Genomic DNA, 22,175 nt, shown 5'->3' with positions numbered 1-22,175 from the left:
TAGTTCTTTGGTGGCAAATCCATAAGTAGTGTAACTAATTGAATAATGCCTACATTGCTTGGTGTTTATGGGATGGTGATCTTGACCCTGCAGTAATATCAGGCCTGGACTCTAGATGGTGCCACTATCAGGTGAATTAAAATCAAAACACATTACACATTTACCATCAGGGTAAAATGTAATAAAGTCCATTTTATGTAACATAAAATAAATTATGTTTAAAAAAAACTAAGTATTCAAAGTATTGTTGAACTTCAGAGGTCAGACCATCAAAACAATAAATGTGAAGTGACAGCTTGTAATGCAAAATAATTTGTCTTAGTTTTTATTATTATTTCACATAAATGTACTATTAAAAAAATATATATATATTATCTGTACTGACCTGTGCACAGATGCATCTTGGTTTGTCCATTTCATCTTCACTTCTGCCAAAGGAAAAACAAATACAAATGTGTTATTACAAATATCATTTGGTTAAAAATATATATTTGTTTATGTTATATTTCAATTACTGCTGTGTTTGTGAAGTTTCACTTCCATTAACAATGCATTTAAGTACACATCATTTATTTTATAAAATACAGTTGAAGTCAGAATTATCAGCCCCCGTTTATTTTTTTCCCACATTTTCTGTTTAACAGAGAATGATAGTTTGTTCTGTAGACTATCGAAAAAAATATAGCTTAAAGGGGTTAATAATTGTGTCCTGAAAATAGTTCTTAAAACATTCAAAATTGCTTCTAATCTAGCCGAAATAAAACAAACAAGACTTTCTCCACAAGAAAAAATATTATCAGACATACTGTGAAAATTGCCCTGTTAAACATCATTTGAGAAATATTTGAAAAAGAAATTCAAAGGGGGCGAATAATTCTGAATTCAACTATAAGTAAATCCTGCTGTTCATAAACATCTTGCTATACATTTATAGAAACTTGTGTAAACTTATTAGCTCACTGCAGCAGAGATCTATTCATTAAAGATCATTAAAATGTGAATTATTTAATGATTACAGCTGATGATTATCAAAAATAAAACCAATATTAATCAAATTCATCCTATGAATTTAGCAAATTTGCAAATACTACTGTTGGAAAAACACCAAAAGGTTTCTAATGCGTCGCAATAAAGTGCATTTATGAACAAAATACATAAAAAGTCTCAAACTAAACATTATGTATCATAACATATATAAAAAACAGGTTTATAGCACTACCAATTATAAAATCTAAAACAAGTTCCTATGTGAGAAGACTTATGTTCTTTTGGTCATTAAAACATTTCACCAACATGCTTTAAATGCGCTACATACAGCGTTTGTCTAAAACGAGGATATTTTATATATTAAACAACTGTAATCCAAACATATTAAGAGTTTAGCATGTGCGACTCGTAAACATAAATTCCGGGAACGTAAATATGCATTTTAATCATACATTAAGACTCTTACACATGCACATGGACGCCTTATTTCAGCTTTTCTTCTGTCTTTATGCAAAATACAAAAGCACGGAAAGATGTTTAAATCTCTAACATACATGCAACAAACTTTGCACAGGATTATTTAAAGTAAATGACCCTATAAACCTGTCAGCTAGCACAAACTATCATAACGTCGTGCTGAACTTAGGAAAAGTTCGGATTCTAGACATAAGAGAGATGAAGAACGAAGAAATACAATTAAAATTTGCAAATATACACTGAAAACCCTAATAAATTGACTGAACTAAATTAATTGAGTAAAGTCGTTGCTTCAATTTAATTGAGTAATGGAGTCACCCAAAACTGGCATATTTAGGTTTATTTAACTTGCCGGTTTAGTAGACTATACTTAAATTGTTACGTTCACCAAACTTAGTACTAAGTTAAATAAACTAGTGTAAAAATATACTATGAAAAAATGTTTAAATAAATTCAACACAAAAAATAAGTAGCCATTTATTCACATTATGATGAATAATTATACCTGCCATTTGTTTTCTGATTAAAAAAAGACCTTGCTCTTAAAAGGTAGCACATATTAGAATTTTACAGTCAATACTACATTTGTGAAAATGACCTATTTTTTTCAAAGGATTAATTATGATTTTGAGTTTACTAAACTTGAAATCTTAAGTTTATGCATTTTCAAGGTATATACGTTAAATTAACTCATATTTTTACGTGATAGGGCCAAATTGCAAAATGTTAAGTTATATTCAGTCAACTTTACGTATTTAAGTAAAGACAACATTAGGGTTTACAGTGTATTAAAGAAATACAAATATGAGTTCAGATTAAGTGCCGTCTGAATTTTCCATTGAAAATTATCATTTTTTTCGGCCTCCTTTGTTTATGTTGAGATATTTCACTTTAAAGACCAGGTAAACTACTTAATCTCTGCCATAAAAGTGATGTTACTGAACACACACACACAGGAGCCTGATAAAAATGCTCATTTTAGAGGAAAATTTCAGACGGCATTTAGAGGTTTTGGCATTTAAACTCTTCATGTATCAAACCAAAAACAAATCATCAAATAGATATCTGACAATGCACAATAAAATCAGTGAAATATTAACAAATCTGCACTGTTATTTCAGGAGAAAACTGGCTAATGTTGAACAACACACACACACAATCATACATTGACTCTTATAGTACAATCATGAACACAAATATTCACACAATACTCTGCAAAGAACTGCAATTTTGCTCAGTTGATTTTTTATTTTACTTTAGTTTGACATTTAAAACATTAAAAATCCTTTTTTGACTGCATGCGCACGCATACACACGACAATACACGACACACAGATTTATTTTTACCCTAAAATTATTTTAATTTTAATTAATGCTGATCATAATGACTCTAAACACTAAATGAAACACTTTTTAATTGAATAAAAAATCCTTTTATTGATTACTTTCATTCAAATGCACGCGTACAAGTGTGTGAGTGTACAGTAAAAAAATACCAATTAACAATATGCACAAAAATTATGCAAAGAAAATGTTTTAAAGGTTAAAAAAAAGCATTTTTGTGTGAGTGTGTGTGTGAGTTTTAGCCAATATACATTTAGTACTGTCAAGTACTGTCTTAATACACAGTGAAATGTAGTCTGTGTGTGTTTCATGTTATCTCTAAACAGGATGTATTTATAAATCCACTTTGACAAAAAGTATAAAGCTCAATTCACACACTGAATCAAAATGGTGGAATTGAACTTCACACATACACACACACACACACACACACACACACACACACACACACACACACACACACTGAGGCCTAAACTACTGAGGAATGAGACCCCCTCACTGCACACACACCGTCTGAGTGTGTGTGTATGTGTGTGTGTGTGTGAGTGATCGAGTCTGTAAATATTTTAACTATCCTAAAATTCAATTTAAAACGGACTGCCAAATTTCTGACATAATAAATATATATATATATATATATACATATATATATTTAAATTTTTTCCTACTGTGTGTGTGTGTGTGTGTGTGTGTCTTATCCCAAGCAATCATAATGCAAATATTTAGACTATTCCAAACTTCAACTGTGTTTTCTCTTTGCAGATTTCCATAACTGCGAGTGCACACTTTTCACAATTACACCGTTTAAAATGGCTCTACACTTGAAGAAGTTCCTTGGCAGTTCTTTCTGAACACGGTAAAGTCGCTAAGTCAGCAAATTCAATCAGAACTGCAGGTACAAATCACACACACACACACACACACATATTAGGCCACAATCTGGGAACCCAATTGAATAATTCCACACCCACAGTGACGGTTATAGCAGGAGGATTTGACTGGAAGGCATTCATCTAGACCACATAAACATCACAACAGAACATCAAACAGCCATCATCTGATGATTACGAAGAAGAAATAAAACAAGCCTTCACTAGATATACAAGTCGGAATTGTGCAAAAAATACTGATAGTAAACAAACGCTCAATTTATTTAAACAAATACTTAGTTAATGCATTTATATTATTATTAATCATATTATTATTATACCTTTTTTTAAAGTAATAATCCTAAAGCATGCTTATTTTTGATTTATGGATGCCGCTTTTTTCTCTTAAACCTAATAGCTGTTTTAAAAGCAAATCTCCCGATAATAGCTAGCTTACTAATGCATAATTATTATGCACATATTTAACTTTTAAATGCATTATGCAAACATTTCTCCACATGTGCATTCCTTGGGAGTAAATACGTTTGGTCAAAAGGCGGCTAACAATGCACGAATCGCTATATAACGGCAATAAAAATGTTCATGATGAAGTATGAAATAAAGAATGGCAATAAATAAAAATCACAGTACGGCTGGTCAAAGGCCCAGCATTTCTGCTCTCGCCAAGTCTGTAATTCAATTGAGACCAAATATAAAGAGTGAAGCCAGGCCTTTTGCTCCCGATTATAATTCAGAAGAAAACGCAAACATTCGACCCAAATATAAATACTGATAAACACCTCTTTTGATAGGTTGTGTTTAACAAAAAGTTAAAATATTTAATGCAAAACCTAAATATTTTATTCAACACTGTTGAAAAGTACTAGCATAACTATGCTTCGTTATTTCAGTCAGAAATATACACTTTTAAAATTAACGCGGTGCGCAAATTATACTAAACAGAATCGAGCAATCCTAAATCTGAACAGCAATAAAATTGCAAATGCACAAATATTTTACACACAACTTGTGTGTGTAGCAGCGCGCTTTACATGCATTAAATACGCAAATGCACCAACATTCCTCACTTTTATCAGCGCGTTTTATTGTGTGAAACAATCTGCGCACCACAGAAGGGAAAAAGCATGAATTCACACACACACACACACACACATGCACGCTGCTCTGACTTACACATGTCTGCGAGGCAGTGAGCGTCCGGACATTTCCACAGGCCTCGATTTCTTGCCGTGGACAGAAAGACACAGACAGAGTCTGCAGCTCCCGTCCCGTTCCGCTATCCCGCTCTCGAATTCCAGTTCCCCCTCTCCGGGTCGGCTCGCCGGCTGCTCGGCTGGGCCTCTGGAACAATAGGAGGCCTCTGGGGCGTCTGGGAGGCGTGTGTGAACCCCGTCTGCAGACCGAAGCACGTCTTGCTGAATGGTGCATGTTAGCAAACACACAATTAGCGTGTCTGCTGCATGCAAATAGTCCTGTGGTTTCCACAGCACATGCGATCGGCTCTCAAAGGCCCGAAAAGCATCGAGCGGGGAGAATAAGCGGCCCCCACCTCCGCCTCCTCTTTTACAGTGTCTTGACTTTTTTTCCTGCAATACAGACGCAGCTATCCATGCTTCATCGTTTTTCTGGGGTCACCGTTTATAAGCAGGCACCACCTGTCCTGGAGGGAGAAGCTTCACGCCTGAATCCCTCTGTCCGACAGGATCGGGAACGGGTAAGTCGCTGGTCGGTACTTCCAAAGCGATTCGGGCCTGGCGGTGCGCCGGCGTGGGCTGTAAATGAACCTGGATTCGCTGGAAATTCACCGAAATCGGAAAATACGGCGCGGAATCAACTGCAGACTGCTAAAAGTCTGCAATCGGGTGCACGAGGAGCAGAAATGTGCTGGAGGACTGAAGCGCTTTTGGCAGGTTTGTAGTCGGGAGGCCCTCGTGGCAAATTTTGAAACATTTCTTTAGTCTGTTTTCCCTTTAAAAACTACTATCCGGCGGGTCTCCACCTTACGTACAGTCCAAAGACAACAGGAGCTGGAGGAAGCCGTACGGAAAGCGAAAGAGCGCTGGAGAGGGAAAGAGAGATATGAAACTGGAGACGTAGAGGGGTGAAACTCCTCATCAGACGTCCCACATGGCCTTGCACTTGAGAGAGAGAGAGAGAGAGAGAGACAAATAAAGAGAGAGAGAGAGAAGTAGGAGGGCGGAAAAACAGCAAGTCCAGAGCGGGAGGAGAAAAAGAGAGAGAGAGAGAGAGAGAGAGAGAGGAGTGTGACATAGATACTCCTCCCCCAGCGCGCAGACTCAGTGTGTTTTCTCACACACACACACACTCTCTCTCGGATAATCCCAACAGAAAAAAGAAAGAAAGAAAGAACGAGTGGAACTGCAGCAGAACTCTCTGCTAAACAAGTATGCGAGACAGTAAAGTCTACACTTCAAACTAAACAACACGAGATTCATTTGTAGGTCAAAGCCTTCCCTCAAGCGTTAGTTTGTTTGCTTTAAAGGTACAGTTCAAGCTCTCGGCTGGGTTTTGTTCCAGTTTCCTGACCGCTGCTTTTCGCCGAACACAATATTCTTTATGCAACTCCTTAAAGTCAAACAAACACCACAGAGAACTCGAAGAGTAAATGGCGTGTCGATGTTGTTGGAGCCAAAATGGCGGCGGTGCATGTGTATTCCCACACAACATGGTCATTTAGAAGTCTGCGTGTGAATATGAAAAAAAGCGAGGATTTTCGTTAGACAAAGACTATTTGAGCAAAAAGAATATCATGCATTAGCCGTACAGACTAACAGAAATGATATAAATAACCATCTGCAAGAAAAACAACACATTCTGCAGTAAAACACTTCAGTTTCATTGGTAAATGATGGCGTTGGAGTTTTGTTTTTCATCCTACTATTCCTTTTTTTTTGGTTTTTTTTAAAATGTGCATTTCCTGCATCTTAAACATGACCAGTTAAATCAAATGTAAAATGTACACAAATAAAATCTCTACAAAAGACAAAACAACAAACGGATGTTTTAATCACATCTTACACTCTAAACAAATATGTTGAGTTGCTTCAACCTGAATTTGAGTCAAATGTGGACGAACAAACCTCTTTCTGCTTTATAGAAATATGCTTATTGGATTTTCACAACAATACAGACTTAACAAAAACATCTTCACAAGATACGCAAAGAAAAATAACAACAGAAAACAATGTAGAGAAAAGAAAGATTACACATAAAACAGGACTACACAATGAACAGATCAGAAAAAAGGACAATAACAATGCTTATTTTCCAGATAACAATACAGTGTCAATATTTATTTTAGCATAATAGGGCAAAGACCAGTAATACTTCAAATATGGAGTCCAAACTTTGAAAAAATGTTCAGTTTTTTGTGTAAAACATGAGTGAGATGTTCTAGAGGAATTAATGATCTAGTGCCAACCTTTAAGTGATGGAGATTTATCACTAATCCAATGCAATTAAGTAAATTATTTTTTTCTGGCAGCAAATGTTAATATTTTATACAATTTCTTATTAGCTGATAAAAAAATGCATCCATTAGGAATACCCAAAATCAATGAAACTGGGTTAAAATCCAACGGCATGATCTTTTTTTCATTTCCCCCAGCGCCAAGGACCAAAACCTTTGCAGTGACCACATACAATGTGTTAAAGTACCCACAGTTGAAGTCAGAATTATAAGACCCCCTTTGATTTTTATTTTCTTTTTTGAATATTTCCCAAATGATATTTAAAAGCTCAAGGAAATTTTCACAGTATGTCTGATAATATTTGTTCTTCTGGAGAAAGCCTTATTTGTTTTATTTCGGCTAGAATAAAAGCAGTTGTTAATTTTTTAAATGCCATTTTAAGGACAATATTATTAGCCCCTTTAAGCTATTTTTTTTCCTGATAGTCTAAAGAACAAACCATCATTATACAATAACTTGCCTAATTACCCTAACCTGTCTAGTTATCCTGATTAACCCAGTGAAGCCTTTAAATGTCACTTTAAGCTGTATAGAAGTGTCTTGAAGAATATCTAGTCTAATATTATTTACTGTCATCATGACAAAGATAAAATAAATCAGTTATCAGAGATGAGACATTAAAACTATTATGATTAGAAATGTGCTGAAATAATCTTCTCTTCGTTAAACAGAAATTGGGGAAAAAATAAACAGGGGTGCTAATAATTCAGGGGGGCTAATAATTCTGACTTCAACTGTGCATCAGGGTTTGTTTCTTTTTAAATACTTCCAAGATGCATCCATCAATTTCTTTTAAAATATTTAGCATTGTTCATCTATATTTGACCTAATTTGGGCCTAAAACAACCCATCAGTTTGAGACTATAAGGTCTTTGGCATTTAACAAACATGCAGGCTAACTTATTTAGCTAATACGAGTGTTGTAATGGAGACTATATTGAAACTTTGGTAACACATGACAATATTAGTTATTGCAAGTTTTACAGTATATCTCATCTTTGTAATGTTAATGCTATAACTAGTTCACGATGCATTAACTAATGTTTGCAAGGATGTTAATAATGCATTAGTAAATGTTGAACAATGGTTAATAAATAAAAGTATCGTTCAGGATTAATTAATATCAGTAAATACACAAACTAACAAAACCTTTTTGTAAAGTGTGACCCAAAATTCTTAACCCTGCTCTTTCCACTTTTATTCAGAGCGATTGTTTTAAAAAGCAAGCATATTTTAAAACCCTTTTGGAACTGAAAGCACCAAGCAAACAAGTGTTAAAGTTAGTTAGCAAGTAAGAAAGCTCTGCTACATAAAAGTAGTGCCTCCGCTTAAAGAAACAGCCAACCAATCAGAGCCCCCGCTCTGGATTTAGCAACAACTCTGAGCTTCCAGCCACTTAGGAAGCAGGAGAGCGCATAGACTCCGCCTGCCTACAACTCAGCTCTCCTCACGTGCCCTTTCCCTCTCTCCCTCTCTCCCTCATCCATCTGCCCTGTTCATTAAATCCCTCCCTCAGTGACAGAACGAGGCTGGCAATGGAAAAAAAAACGTTAGATGCCATGCTATCATATCCCTTTTCCCAATGTCCGACACCACGGCGAGTGCTAGGTGATAAATATCAGAGCAAAAGCATTACATTTGGCTGTTTCCCTCTTAAAAAAAACCCTCAAGGCCGGCCGGACGGACTCGCTCACACAAACTTTTTTCCCCCCCTCTCTCTCTCTCTCTTTCTGCAGCGCTCTCTCTCCCTTCCTCCTGGCGGATAAACTAATGAGAGAGAAAGAGCCTGCACAACTGCGAACAAAAAGAAAAAAAAATGTAAATCTCTTGCGGACTTACTCAACACTTCTCTGCGGGGACTGAGGGGGACTTGTGGCACTCCAGAAGGTGGGGCTTTTTTTCCTAAAGCAGCGTCTTTTTCTGTGTCTGAGAGAGTGTGAATGCTGAGCTAACGTGGCGCTTGGTCGTAGTCACTAACAGCCAGGGTTCAGTGAAAAAAGCCATGTTCGTGCAGGCCTGATTTTTGCAGCGTTAGATTGGGACCCTGCCGCTTTTTCCTCCCACGTCACATCTCGCCACGGATCCGGACCAATCGGTGGCTGCGTTTCCGGGGGGCAGATAAAAACGCACGCGCCTATATTTAATTTCTACCTTCGGATTGCTGATTGCATCCTTTAGGATGCTTTGATATTCAGCTGAAAACAAGCCATGTGTGATGCATGCAGGAGTTAACCCTAACCTTAATATCCGACTATTACCTGCCTCTACTTTAACGCCGCCTTTATGTCTGTCTTTTTTGACAAGCACCAAGTCTAAATAGCTTTGCTTTCATCAACGCTATTTCAAGAAATCAGTGTGCCTAATAAGAACAAGTGCATTTAGTGTTAGCTATTTACTGCGCTGCATGTGTGTTAATAGTAAACAGTGCTATAATGCTAGCGCTTATATGCTGCTGGGCTCACACACTTCACAAAATGGCGGCTGCCACCATCTCGTAGATGCCGGCTCATTTAGATCTGATGCCTTTTTAGAAGATCTCTGTAAATAAAGACTGCACTGTGTTGAGCTATTTTTCAAGAGGAATTGTGTGTGTTTATTTGTGGCAAGTTTACCAGGAAGTGATGTTGCAGTGCATGTTTTAGCTTCTTCGATGAGACTGCATGAAGCCAAACAGCTCCTTCTTGCTTTTTGCGATGGTCATTTGAAAAATAAAAAGGAACAAATGCTTATAAATCATAATTAATATGCATAACAATGGCATTAAATAACTGGAGCAAAATTGAAATTATGATTTTTGTATAATTGTTTTATTGTTTTGTAGCGCTTTGAGTTTGAGAGAAGCGCATAACACATAAAATGCATTATTATTATTATTGTTATTATTATTATTATTATTATTAATTAATTAAAATGCAATTGTTATGCTGCATGAAAATGTAGATTTTGCTTTGCATTGAGGTCTAAATTAAAATAAACATTCAATGCATCAATTAAAAATTTAATATTAAAACATTTTTAAAAATAAAAAAGTGAAAAAAATAAAAAAATTAAGAAATTAAAAAATTGAAAATAAATAAATTAAGAAATTAAAAAATAAATTAAAAAATAAACAAATTAAATAATTAAAAAATAAAAAATTGTAAAAATCATCAATTAAAAAGTTCAATTAATACGTATTAATATTAATTAATTATTATGCATTTATTTCAATGCATGGTAATGCCATTTTGGCCTTTTCTAGAGAGGGATGCTTCTTTTAACTGTGTCTCTGATGCATGCATGTGCTTACATATCAATCAGATGCTCTTAAAAACTAAAAAGAGATCAAAAATTAAATAAAATGCCAACTAGATTGAATACTTTGCAGCAGACTCCTGTATTCTTTCACATCGAGATGGCCTGCGTGAGAGTGCGTTAGCATGGGGAAATACGCTGTATGAGGCCTGACTCTCCTCGCCGGATTCACACACACACACACACACACACACTGTTTGTCACAACAGGAAATGCTGGACAAATGAAAGCCAGCAAGAAAACAGCCGACAGCAGGAGTTTTGATTCTCCCTTAACCTCGGGAAAAACTAACCAACCTCAAGGTAATTCCTCCTAAAACAGCAGCGTTTTCAAAAGCTCACGCATTTAAACAAACAAATGCACAGCGTTTAGGCCTGATTTAAACATGCGTCTCAAGCAGATCTCAGGTCCGACTTCACACAGGAGAGGAAAAAAAAAGGCAGTTTGAGGTGGTCTGACCTCTTGACCTCCACGCGTGCCTAAAGATCTGCTCCATTGACTCCCCGCCGGGTCAGACAAAAAGGTCATGACCTGGGGTCAAGAGCGCTAGTCAGGAGGCTAAATGGAGAGGCTGCGACAGTTGTTTGCTTTGACAAGGTGAAGATTACGCTCGCATTAAGTGCCGCCGACAAGCCTCTCGGACCCTTGGGATCGACCTCTGTGACCCCAGACAGCTCCTCTAATTAACTAACGCTGACCTTTGACCTCTGGCGGCAGTCAAGCGAAACCGGGCTCTGGCGCTCGCAGACGCGCATCTCTCCGCACTTGATCTCAAGCACAAATGAGCTGCATATTATAACAAATGCACTGGCTGATTGTTAAATTGTTTATGATTTAATAAAAAAAATATTTATATAATAATTAGGATTTATTTCAAACACTTTTAGTCATTTAGTTGATGCATTTGAAAGAAAACACATTTTCTGAGTATTTGAGATGCTCGAGTTGCCTTTTAAAAAAAGATTTGCAGTGCATATGATTATTGCTTTATTAACATAATATGAAATCATTTTTATTTTCAAGTTTTTTTTACTCAAATATTAAGCAATATTTTATCACTTTACACTTGATCGCATGCACTACTGAGCTAGCGTTCATTTATTATGCTCTGTAAGCATTGGCTGATTTTAACATTAATATTTATGATAAAAAAAAGTAGCTAGAATTAATCATTTTGTTCATGCTTTTTAACAAAACCCTAATTTTTCTGACAATTTGAGACTTTGAGAAGTTTTATGAAAGGTTTGCAGTGCATTACATTGTTTTATTTCTATTCATTCATTACATTGTTTTATTTCTATAATATAAAAGATAAGTTTTTTTCTGTTTTAAACTGTATGCATTTGCTGATTTTAACATTAATAATTTTTTTAAACAGTTTGGATTTATTTGAAAGACTTTTAGAGTCATTTAGTTGATGCATTTGAAAGAAAACACATTTGAGGATTTGGGATGCTCGAGTTGCCTTTTAAAAAAAGATTTGCAGTGCATATGATTTTTGTTTTGTTAATATAATATAAAATAATTTTTATTTTCAAGGTTTTTTTACTCAAATATTAAGCAATATTTTATCACTTCACACTTGATCGCATGCACTACTGAGCTAGCGTTCATTTAATATGCTCTGTCAGCATTGGCTGATTTTAACATTAATATTTATGATAAAAAAAGTAGTTAGAATTAAACAATCTGTTCATGCATTTAAATAAAACCCTCCTTTTTCTGACAATTTGAGACTTTGAGAAGTTTTATGAAAGGTTTGAGTATATAAGCATTGTTTTATTTCTATAATATAAAAGATGATTTTTTCTGTTTTAAACTGTATGCATTTGCTCATTTTAACATTTATAATTTTTTTTAAAACAGTTTGGATTTATTTGAAAGACATTTAGAGTCATTTTGTTGATGCATTTGAAAGAAAACACATTTGAGGATTTGAGATGCTCGAGTTGCCTTTTAAAAAAAAGATCTGCAGTGAATATGATTATTGTTTTATTAATGAAATATAAAAACATTTATTTTGAAGGTTTTTTTTTTACTCAAACAATATTTTAAATCGCTTTAAACTTGATCGCAAGCCCTAAAGAGCTAGCATTTATTTCATATGTATGTTCGCATTGGCTGATTTTAACATTTATATTTGTGATTAAAAAAAGTAGTTAGAATGAATCATTTTGTTCATGCATTTAAACAAAACCCTCCTTTTTCTGACACTTCGAGACGTTTTTAAAAAAAGGTTTGCAGTGCATGTAAGTATTGTTTTATTTCTATAATATAAAAGATGATTTTTGTCTGTTTTACAGTCCCCACATGATCGGAATAAATGAGCTAGCATTCACATTAAATTGTACGCATTTGCTGATTTTAACATTAATTAAAAAAAATTTGAACAGTTTGGATTCATTTGAAACTTTTAGAGTCATTTAGTTGATGCATTTGAAAGAAAACAGATTTTCTGAGTATTTGAGATTCTTGAGTTGCTTTTTAAAAAAAAGATATGCAGTGCATATGATTATTGTTTTATTAATATAATGTAAAATAATTTTTATTTTCAAGGTTTTTTTACTCAAATATTAAGCAATATTGTATCACTTTACAGTTAATTGCATGCACTACTGAGATGGAATTCATTTAATAAGCTATGTTCGCATTGGCTGATTTTAACATTATTATTAATGATTAAAAAACTAGTTAGAATTAATTTGAAACACTTTTAGAGTCATTTTGTTCATGCATTTAAATAAAACCCCCTTTTACTGAGAATTTGAGACTTTGAGAAGTTCCTTAAAAAAATGCTTGAGTTGCCTTTTATGAAAGGTTTGCAGTGCACATAAGCATTGTTTTATTTCAATAATATAAAAGATGATTTTTTCTGTTTTAAACTGTATGCATTTGCTGATTTTAACATTAAATACATTTTTTAAAAACAGTTTGGATTTATTTGAAAGACTTCTAGAGTCATTTTGTTGATGCATTTGAAAGAAAACACATTTTCTGAGTATTTGAGATGCTTGAGTTGCTTTTTAAAAAAAGATATGCAGTGCATTTGATTATTCTTATATTAATATAATATTTAAAAAAACATTATTTTGAAGGGTTTTTTTACTCAATATTGTATCGCTTTACACTTGATTGCAAGCCCTAATGAGCTAGCATTTATTTCATATTTATGTAAGCATTGGCTGATTTTAACATTAATATTTATGATAAAAAAGTAGTTAGAATTAATTTAAAACACGTCATTTTGTTCATGCATTTAAACAAATCCCCCCTTTTTCTAAGAATTTGAGACTGAGAAGTTCTTTAAAAAAATGCTTGAGTTGCCTTTTATGAAAGGTTTGCAGGTTTGCACATTCAATTGTACGCATTGGCTAATTTTAACATTAATGTTTACAATTTATTTTACACAGTCTGGGTTAATTTGAAACACTTTTAGAGTCATTTTGTTGATGCATTTAAAAGAAAACACATTTTCTGAGAATTTGAGATGCTTGAGTTGCTTTTTAAAATGATGTCTGCAGTGCTTATAATTACTGTTTTATTTATATGATATAAAAAAGACATTTAAATATTATGCAGTATTTCATCACTCTGCATCTGTTCACAAGCACAAATGAGCAACATTTTTATTACAGCATATGCATTAATGTTTATGTTTTTTTTAACAGTTTATGCATTTAAAAGAAAACACATTTTCTGAGAATTTGAAATTCTTAAGTTGCTTTTTAAAAGGTGCATATAATTACTGTTTTATGTATATGATATAAAAAGACATTTAAATATTATGCAGTATTTCATCACTCTGCATCTGTTCACAAGCACAAATGAGCAACATTTTTATTACAGCATGCATTGTCTGATTTAAACATTAATGTTTTTTTAGCAGTTTGGATTCATTTGAAACACTTTTAGAGTCCTTTTGTTCATGCCTGTGTATTTGAGATTCAAGAAGTTCTTGAGTTCTTTTTAAAAAGGTTTCAGTGCATAGAATTATTGTATTATTAATATAATATATAATCTACTTATTATATATAATATGTTCGTCACTCCGCACTTAATCGCAAGCACAAATGAGCTAGTATTCATATTTTAGCGTATGCATTGGCTGATTTTAATGTTACTGTTTTAAAAACAAATCTGGATTATTTGAAACACCTTTAGAGCCGTTTGTTCATACATTAAAAAAAACTTTTCTGAGAATATGAGATTTAAGAAGTTCTTAATAAATGCTTGGGTTGCTTTTTAAAAAAGGTTTGCAGTGCATATAAGTATCGTTTTATGCATACAATGTAAAAAGATTAACTTTATTGTGTTAATAAATATTAAATATTATGCAATATTTCATCACTCTGCATCTGTTCACAAGCACAAATGAGCTTGCATTTATATTACAGCATATGCATTGTCTGATTTAAACATTAAAGTTTATGTTTTTTTTTACAGTATGGATTCATTTTAAACACTTTTAGAGTCATTTTGTTCATACATTTAAAAAAAAAATCTTTTTCCTGAGTATTTAAGATTAAAGAAGTCCTTGAGTTTTTTTAAAAAGAGGTTTTAGTGCATATAATTATTGTATTATTAATATAATATATAATCTACTCATTATATATAATGTATTCATCACTCCACATTTGATTGCAAGCACAAATGAGCTAGTATTCTTATTGCAGTGTATGCATTGGCTGATTTTAATGTTAATGTTTTTGAAAAACAGAAATTAGGATTATTTGAAACTTTTAGAAACATTTTGTTCATGCATTTGAAAGAAATAGATTTTCTGAGAATTTGAGATGCTCGAGTTGCTTTTTAGTTGCTTAAAAGATTTACTTTTTTGTTTTACACTCAGATATTATGCAATATTTCATCGCTCCGGACCTGATCGCAAGCCTTTATATTAGGCATATGCTTTGGATTATTTATTTAGTTTTGAACAAAAAAAAAAAAAAGATTGTTTTCAGAGCCAATTTGTTCATGCATAAAAAAAAATAAAATAAAAAAAATAAAAACTTTTTCTAGAAATTTCAAAAACGCTTTCAAAAGTTCTTCAAAAATTAGCTAGCGTTCACATTAAAGTGTATGCATTGGCTGATTTTAACATTAATGTTTATACATTTTTTTGAACAGTTTGGGTTCATTTGAAACACTTTTGAAGCCATTTTGTTGATGCATTTTAAAGAAAACACATTTTCTGAGTATTTGAGATGCTTGAGTAGCTTTTAAAAAAAGGCTTGCAGTGCATTATTGTTTTACATGTATAAAAGATGAACATTTGTTTTACACTTAAACATTATGCAATATTTCATCAGTTCAGACTTGATCACAAGAACAAACGAGCTAGCATTCATATTATGGCGTATGCATTGGTTGATAAATAAATATTTAAGATTTTTAAACACTTTTAGAGTCATTTTGTTCATGCATTTAAAGGAAAACACATTTTTTTTAGAGAATTTAAGACTTTGAGAAGTTCTTTAAAAATGCTTGAGTGGCTCTTTAAAAAGAAGGTAAGTGCAGATAAGAATTGTTTTATTTATACAATATGGAAGATTTCCTTTTTTACATTTAAATATTTTGCAATGTTTAATGCATTAACTGTTTTTCAAGAATACAACTTCAGTAGTCATGGAAAGTGTATAAAAAAATAAAAGAGTAATTTGTGGCTACAGTTTTAAAATATTTCAGTTTATAATATATTCTAAAAATATATATAAATCAGCGCTGTGCAAATGAGTTGTATGAAGTGTGTGTGTGTGTGTGCGTGTGTGATATGAACAAGAGGAAAAAGACATGAAGCAAACATGAATAATATCAGTATTATATTTTAAAATTGCTCATATTTCACTCTTCCTAAAACCAGCAAAAGTTTTATACTTTAGAGAAATTTATCTTCTTGTTAAAAGGAAACACCTTTTACGCATTTAAATTGCATGCCTGTGTGATTGTTCTAAATGAGGCAGATATCCTATTCAGATGAATATTAATATTATTGTTAAAAATTGACCAAATGAACTGATTCAGCGCATCTTAAGATCAAGCGCCACAAATTGTTTTTGTTATTAATGACCTAATTTAAATAAATCATCAAATGTTAAATGTCCTACATTTTTAAACAAGTACAACTGAAAGTGAAATTCCCCAAAAGATTGTTTTAAATGAAACCCATAAATGCAAACATTATTTTCTCTGATTTCAAATTTGCTCTTATTTTCAATTGAAAATGAAGCACAATAAACTGCAACAGTCTTAACTAACTTCTGTTTAAAAATATTTTTGTATAATAATAATAATAATAATAATAATAATAACAATAATAATAATATATGAATCTCCCTATTCAAAAAAAATGTGTAACCTCAATCATAAATCTAAAAACAGGCATTTTAAAACACATTAATAAAAGAGAAATAAAACACTGGATTTAAGCGAGAATAATGTGAAATATTAAAATTAAGAAGATACATATAAACACGTTTGCAAAGTTCTCTCAAATGTAAATCCACTTTAAAAAACCTTTGGGAACAAATCCATGAAAATGAAGTGAGATTTTGCTGACAACAACAAAACAAACAATAAAAAACATATAATAATAATAATAATAATAATAATAATAATAACAACAACAACAACAATAATAATAATAACAACAACAACTATAATAATAATAATAATAACAATAATAATAATAATAATAATAACAATAATAACTACAATAATAGCAACAACAACAACAATAATAATATTAATAATAACAATAATAAAAAAAATAATATTAATATATACATGTTATTATTACAAAGATATTTTAATTAGCATTTACATTTTTGCTCTCATTTTAAATGTAAATTCACTTAAATCTGAGCCTTTTTCATAGAAAAAAATATATTTATATTCACGTAAATGTGCTTAGATTTATTAGTATTTAGCTAAAAATGGTCAAGTATTAAATAGCTAAAGTATTTATCATATAGACAGATGCAGAAATCTATTAGGGGATTTCCTTAAAATCAGACATTTCTCTTCTTTTCTCCGCTCAGTATTTGTGTTGTGTTTAAAATTTGTTTTTCGTTGCATTAAACAGTTTTATCCAGTCTGAAAGTCTTATGTTTTAATATGCACATTAAACACATACAAACTCTGCTGTAAAAAAGAAAACTCTGAAAACGAGCGACCTGTCAAACAAACAACAAAAGTTCCCACAAACAAACTCAACTCACCCGCTGAAGATGCTGAAATGCATCTGCTGTGTTTCTGTCCCGGACTGGTGCAGCTCGTCCAGAACTGGCTGCGGTGGGACTCGACCTGCACACGGCCGAGAGAGAGAGAGAGAGAGAGAAAGCTCATCTTACTCATTTTATACACTCCAGCAAATTACAATCAACCTCAACCCATTAAAGAAGCAGAACACTGCAAAAGGACACTATTTTGCATGTCTTCAAATCCAAAATGCACTCATTAGACAATGGTTTAAATCAACATGAGCACAAATGACATGTATTAGGGCTTGCTTTTGAGGAAATGCATGAAAATGAAGTGAGTTCTTGGTGATGGCAAGAAACGCAGAGAAGTGAACACACATTTTTCCTATGCTTTTTTCGTTTTTTGGGGACATATACAAAACAAGGCAGATTTTTGTTCTCTTTTTAAGTGTAAATTCCCTTAATTTCCACATAAAAAAAAGACTTTAGATCTTTAAATGTTTTTATAGATGCAAAATACATCAGGAAACGTCATTAAAATCAAACATTTCTTTCTTTTTTAACTATAGTACACTATTTCCATGTAGTATTTTTGTCTTGTTTTTTAGAACAAATATTAGCGATACAATATCAACAAAAATATAAATCAGACTTGATTATGGGACGTTTTGTCGACAAAAATACGGTAAAAAAGGAGCAGATTATATAAAACCTGAAAAGACAGAAAAAAGCACAAATGTGAGGGAAATTTCAATCTAATATTTAGTATTTATTGTCTAACCCAGGCTCATTCTGAAAACGTAGTCCAGCGGACGTTTCTGGAGATCGCGAAATACATCCCGGGAGGTACGTATGACAGCATTTAATTTTTTTAGGCGAACGCTACGGGGCGGTGTGACACCGTTCCCTTTCGCGGTTGCCGGCTGACCGCTTACCTCCGTGTGGAGGGCTTTCCCGCCGCAATTAGTTTGTCCGGTCTGCTCATCGTGTGCGTCGGCGGACTTCAGATGTAGAGAGAGGAGGAGTTGACAAAGGTGTCCGGGTTCGAGTCCGGGGAAGAGCGGTTCCAGATATCCGGTAAGACAAAAACAGAATCCAAAAAATAAAGTTCATAACAGGGTGAGAACGCGGTGAAATTTGAAAACGTGGTAAAAAAAAACAGACGAGGGCTTTTCTTTTTCTAGATGGCTTTTCTAAATTGTTGCTCGGGTGGGTCAGTCGATTGGCCGGTCGCGCAGTCAATCATTCGGTCAGTCAGACAGCGGCCTCTGGTGAGTTCATGTGAGAACAGCGCGGGCGCGAACGGCACTCGCAAGAGACGTTTGAGATACGAAAAAGCGCACACAGCTCGCGGAATACATAATAAATACATACCTCCCAGGACGTATTTCACTCTAAAAACGTCTACGGGACTACGTTTTTACAATAGCCCCTTTCACACAGTGATACCGGTAAATATCCGGAAAATTTCCGGAACGACTTTATCGGTATATTCAAAAAAGTGCTGTTCACACAGGCGAGGACGTTGCAGAAATTTTCCGGAAAAGAGCATTCACACATCCATTCCAAAATACCGGTAAATTCTGACATCATCAACCACAAATGAGCTTTAAACGGCTGCGCTTGTATTTGTAAACATTTGACTAAATTACAAACTCTGTGGATCACTTTCGCATGTCGAGATGTTCATAATATGTGCGTGTGCAGGCGCTCACAGGCTGTTTCACAGGCACACGCAAAGCTTGAAGGTAAACAAACAACGGCTTATCATAAGCATCTCATCGATGATTATTTACACAGTTGGCATTAAGAAGAACATATAAACGTGATCTGACTAACTTCTAGCAGCTAAATGTGTCTGGAAAAATATTCAAAGGCTTTTATTCTCATAAACCGCGCGGACGTAAACGCGTCTGACTGTTGTGATTGGCTAAAGCAGACGTCTCTCGTCAGCACGTTCTAGACGTGCACGCGCTTATTACGGCAATCTTCCTTCTGCATTCACACAGCGCAGCATTCCGGCAAAATGCCGGTAATGTTACAACTTCTCTTTCCGGAAAATAGCCAGAACGAATTTACCGGTATTTTCAAAAAGGACCTGTTTACACATACAACAAAGGTCTGTATGTGTGAAAGGGGCTAATGAGCCTGGGTTGTCCAAAGACATTAAAAGCAAATAAAATAGATTAAAACCATCGTTCCATAGCTGTCCACATGTGACTCTTTATACGCATCAGCTGCCGACCGGAAGTTCTTGCCATTCTCCTTGCATAATGAGTAATTTTGTGTTTTAAGAAAAAGGGCTATAAACTGATTGCATTCATTAATAATGCTTTTCAAATAGTCCAAACACACCTCATAATAAGAAAACATCCTCCTCTGTATTTATAAAGCTGATTATTTTCACATGCAGGCAGCCTGACATCACTCTGAAGTAAACAGTGTAGTGTGCGCTTTCATTAACGCTCCTCGTTCAGTTAAACGGTTGTGCGGCGCGGCTCATTGTCCAGTGCAGTTGGTTGACAGTGGTCCAGTGTAAGCCAGTTTTTCAGGTCATTTTGCAGGCACCTTGTCAGACAGCCAAAGCCCCAGAATGCCTGGCGAAAGCCCAGCTGTGTTGAGCTCGGAGAGTTAACTGTTGAGACACAAGACAGAGCCGAGCGCTCTTATATGGAGAATCTGAGACGCAGAGCTCCACATGCCACGCTACCGACTCAAATACACACTGTTTACGGTTGCTGAGGTGTTCCGACTGGTTGCTAGGGTGTTGTTACGTAGTCTCTAAGGTGTTCTAACTGGTCATCAGGGTTTTGTTATATGGTTACTAAGGTGTTGTGAGTGGTTGCTAGGGTGTTACTGTAGTTATACGTGTTGTAGGTAGTTGCTAGGGTGTAGCTATACAGTTAATAAGATGTTCTGAGTGGTTGCCAAGGAGTGGCTACATAGCTGTTAAAGTGTTTAAAGTTGCTATGTGGTTGCCAGAGTGTTGCTATATGGTTGCCAAGGTGCTGTGAATGGTCGCCAGGGTAATGTCTTGTGCTTGCTAAGGTGTTCTGACTGGTTGCTAGGGTGTAGTTACCACCCCATCCCGCTCTACACTTTCTTAGCGACTCCCCAATCCACTTTACTTTAGTGCGCGACACGTTTTTAGTGGTTTCCAGGACAATGCCATATAGTTGCTAAATTATTCTAAATGGTTGCCGGGGTGCTGCTATATAGTTTCTATGGTACTTTAAGCAGTTAACAAGATATTGCCAAGATATTACTACAGTTGCAAATGTGTTGCCAGGAAATATGTAGTTGCTAAAGTGTTCTAACTGTTTGGCAGGGTGTTGCTATACAGTTGCTAAGATGTTATTACAGTTGCTAATGTGTTTTGAGTGGTTGCCAGGGAGTTGCTACATAGTTGCTAAAGTGTTCTGTTTGGCAGGGTGTTGCTATACAGTTGCTAAGATGTTATTACAGTTGCTAATGTGTTTTGAGTGGTTGCCAGGGAGTTGCTACATAGTTGCTAAAGTGTTCTTTCTGGTTGTCAGGGTGTTGCTATTCAGTTGTTCTAATTAGACATAAGAAGTTGCTCTACAGCTGACTACGTGATCTGAGAGATCACCAGAGAATTCCACATATAGCTGCGAAAGTGTTCTGACTGGTTCCCATGGGGTGTTGCTATGCAGTTGCTACATAGTTGCTAAGGTGTTCCCAATGGTTGCCAGGATTTGTCTATATAGTTGCTCAAATGTTCAGAGTAGTTGAGAGGGAATTGCTAATAGTTGTTGAAGTGCTCTTTTTGGTTGTCAGGGTGTATGTTGTTGCAGAGGTGTTCTAAGTGGTTGCAAGGCAATTGCCAGAAGTTTACACACACTGTAAAAAAGGAGCATAACCATTTTTTAAAATGTGTGATGGTAAATCATACTAAACATTTACTATTTTAGGTCCGTTAGGATTACCTAAATGATTTACAATTGCTAAATGCCAGAATAATGAGAGATTTTGTTTTGAGAATTATTAATTCTAGACAGTCAAAAGTTTACACACATTTATTTGGTATTTTTTTTGTTTTGCTTTTAAACTGTATAACTTTGGTCAAATGTTTTGGGTCTCCTTCCTCAAGCTTCTCACAATAGTTTGCAGGAATTTTGGCCCATTCCTCCTGACAGAATTGGTGTTACTGAGTCAGATTTGTAGGCTGTCTTGCTCGCACAAGCTTTTTCAACTCTGCCCACACATTTTCTATAGGATTGAGATCAGGGCTTTGTGATGGCCACTCCAAAACATTAACTTGGTTGTCCTTAAAGCACATTTGAACTAATTTGGCAGTATGCTCAGGGTCATGGTCTGTTTGGAGACCCATGTCGTCACCTTGGAATTATAAGGTTCTCTTTGCGCTCTGAATGATTTTGAGATATTGAGCTTCAAAGTTTATGCATTCCATAGCAAACAGTATGAGGGTAACATTTTTTTTTTAAATAAAAAGTCTTAAAATGTAAACAACT

At 34.4% G+C, this 22,175-nt stretch overlaps 2 long non-coding RNA genes across 2 annotated transcripts in view; one reads left to right on the top strand and one right to left on the bottom strand.

Annotated features, from left to right (window-relative positions):
- LOC147830735 (uncharacterized) overlaps positions 1–22,175 on the bottom strand; it is a 63,996-nt gene that overhangs the window by 11,820 nt on the left and 30,001 nt on the right. Inside the window, exons 3-6 of the long non-coding RNA XR_015526078.1 lie at positions 17,701–17,785; positions 9,802–9,873; positions 4,872–6,400; positions 386–428 (exon numbers count right to left, since the gene is read on the bottom strand). This is a non-coding gene — a long non-coding RNA (uncharacterized LOC147830735). The remainder of the gene's footprint in view (positions 1–385; positions 429–4,871; positions 6,401–9,801; positions 9,874–17,700; positions 17,786–22,175) is intronic.
- The window catches only part of si:ch211-218p2.3, a 40,809-nt gene continuing 27,343 nt past the window's right edge, over positions 8,710–22,175 (top strand). Inside the window, exon 1 of the long non-coding RNA XR_015526070.1 lies at positions 8,710–9,076. This is a non-coding gene — a long non-coding RNA (si:ch211-218p2.3). The remainder of the gene's footprint in view (positions 9,077–22,175) is intronic.

Source organism: Danio rerio, chromosome 25 (genome assembly GCF_052040795.2).
Source record: "Danio rerio strain M-AB ecotype USA chromosome 25, GRCz13ab, whole genome shotgun sequence".
Classification (NCBI taxonomy): domain Eukaryota; kingdom Metazoa; phylum Chordata; class Actinopteri; order Cypriniformes; family Danionidae; genus Danio; species Danio rerio.
The sequence above is the reverse complement of the archived record's forward strand: the minus strand, read 5'-3'. Positions and strand labels throughout refer to the sequence as shown.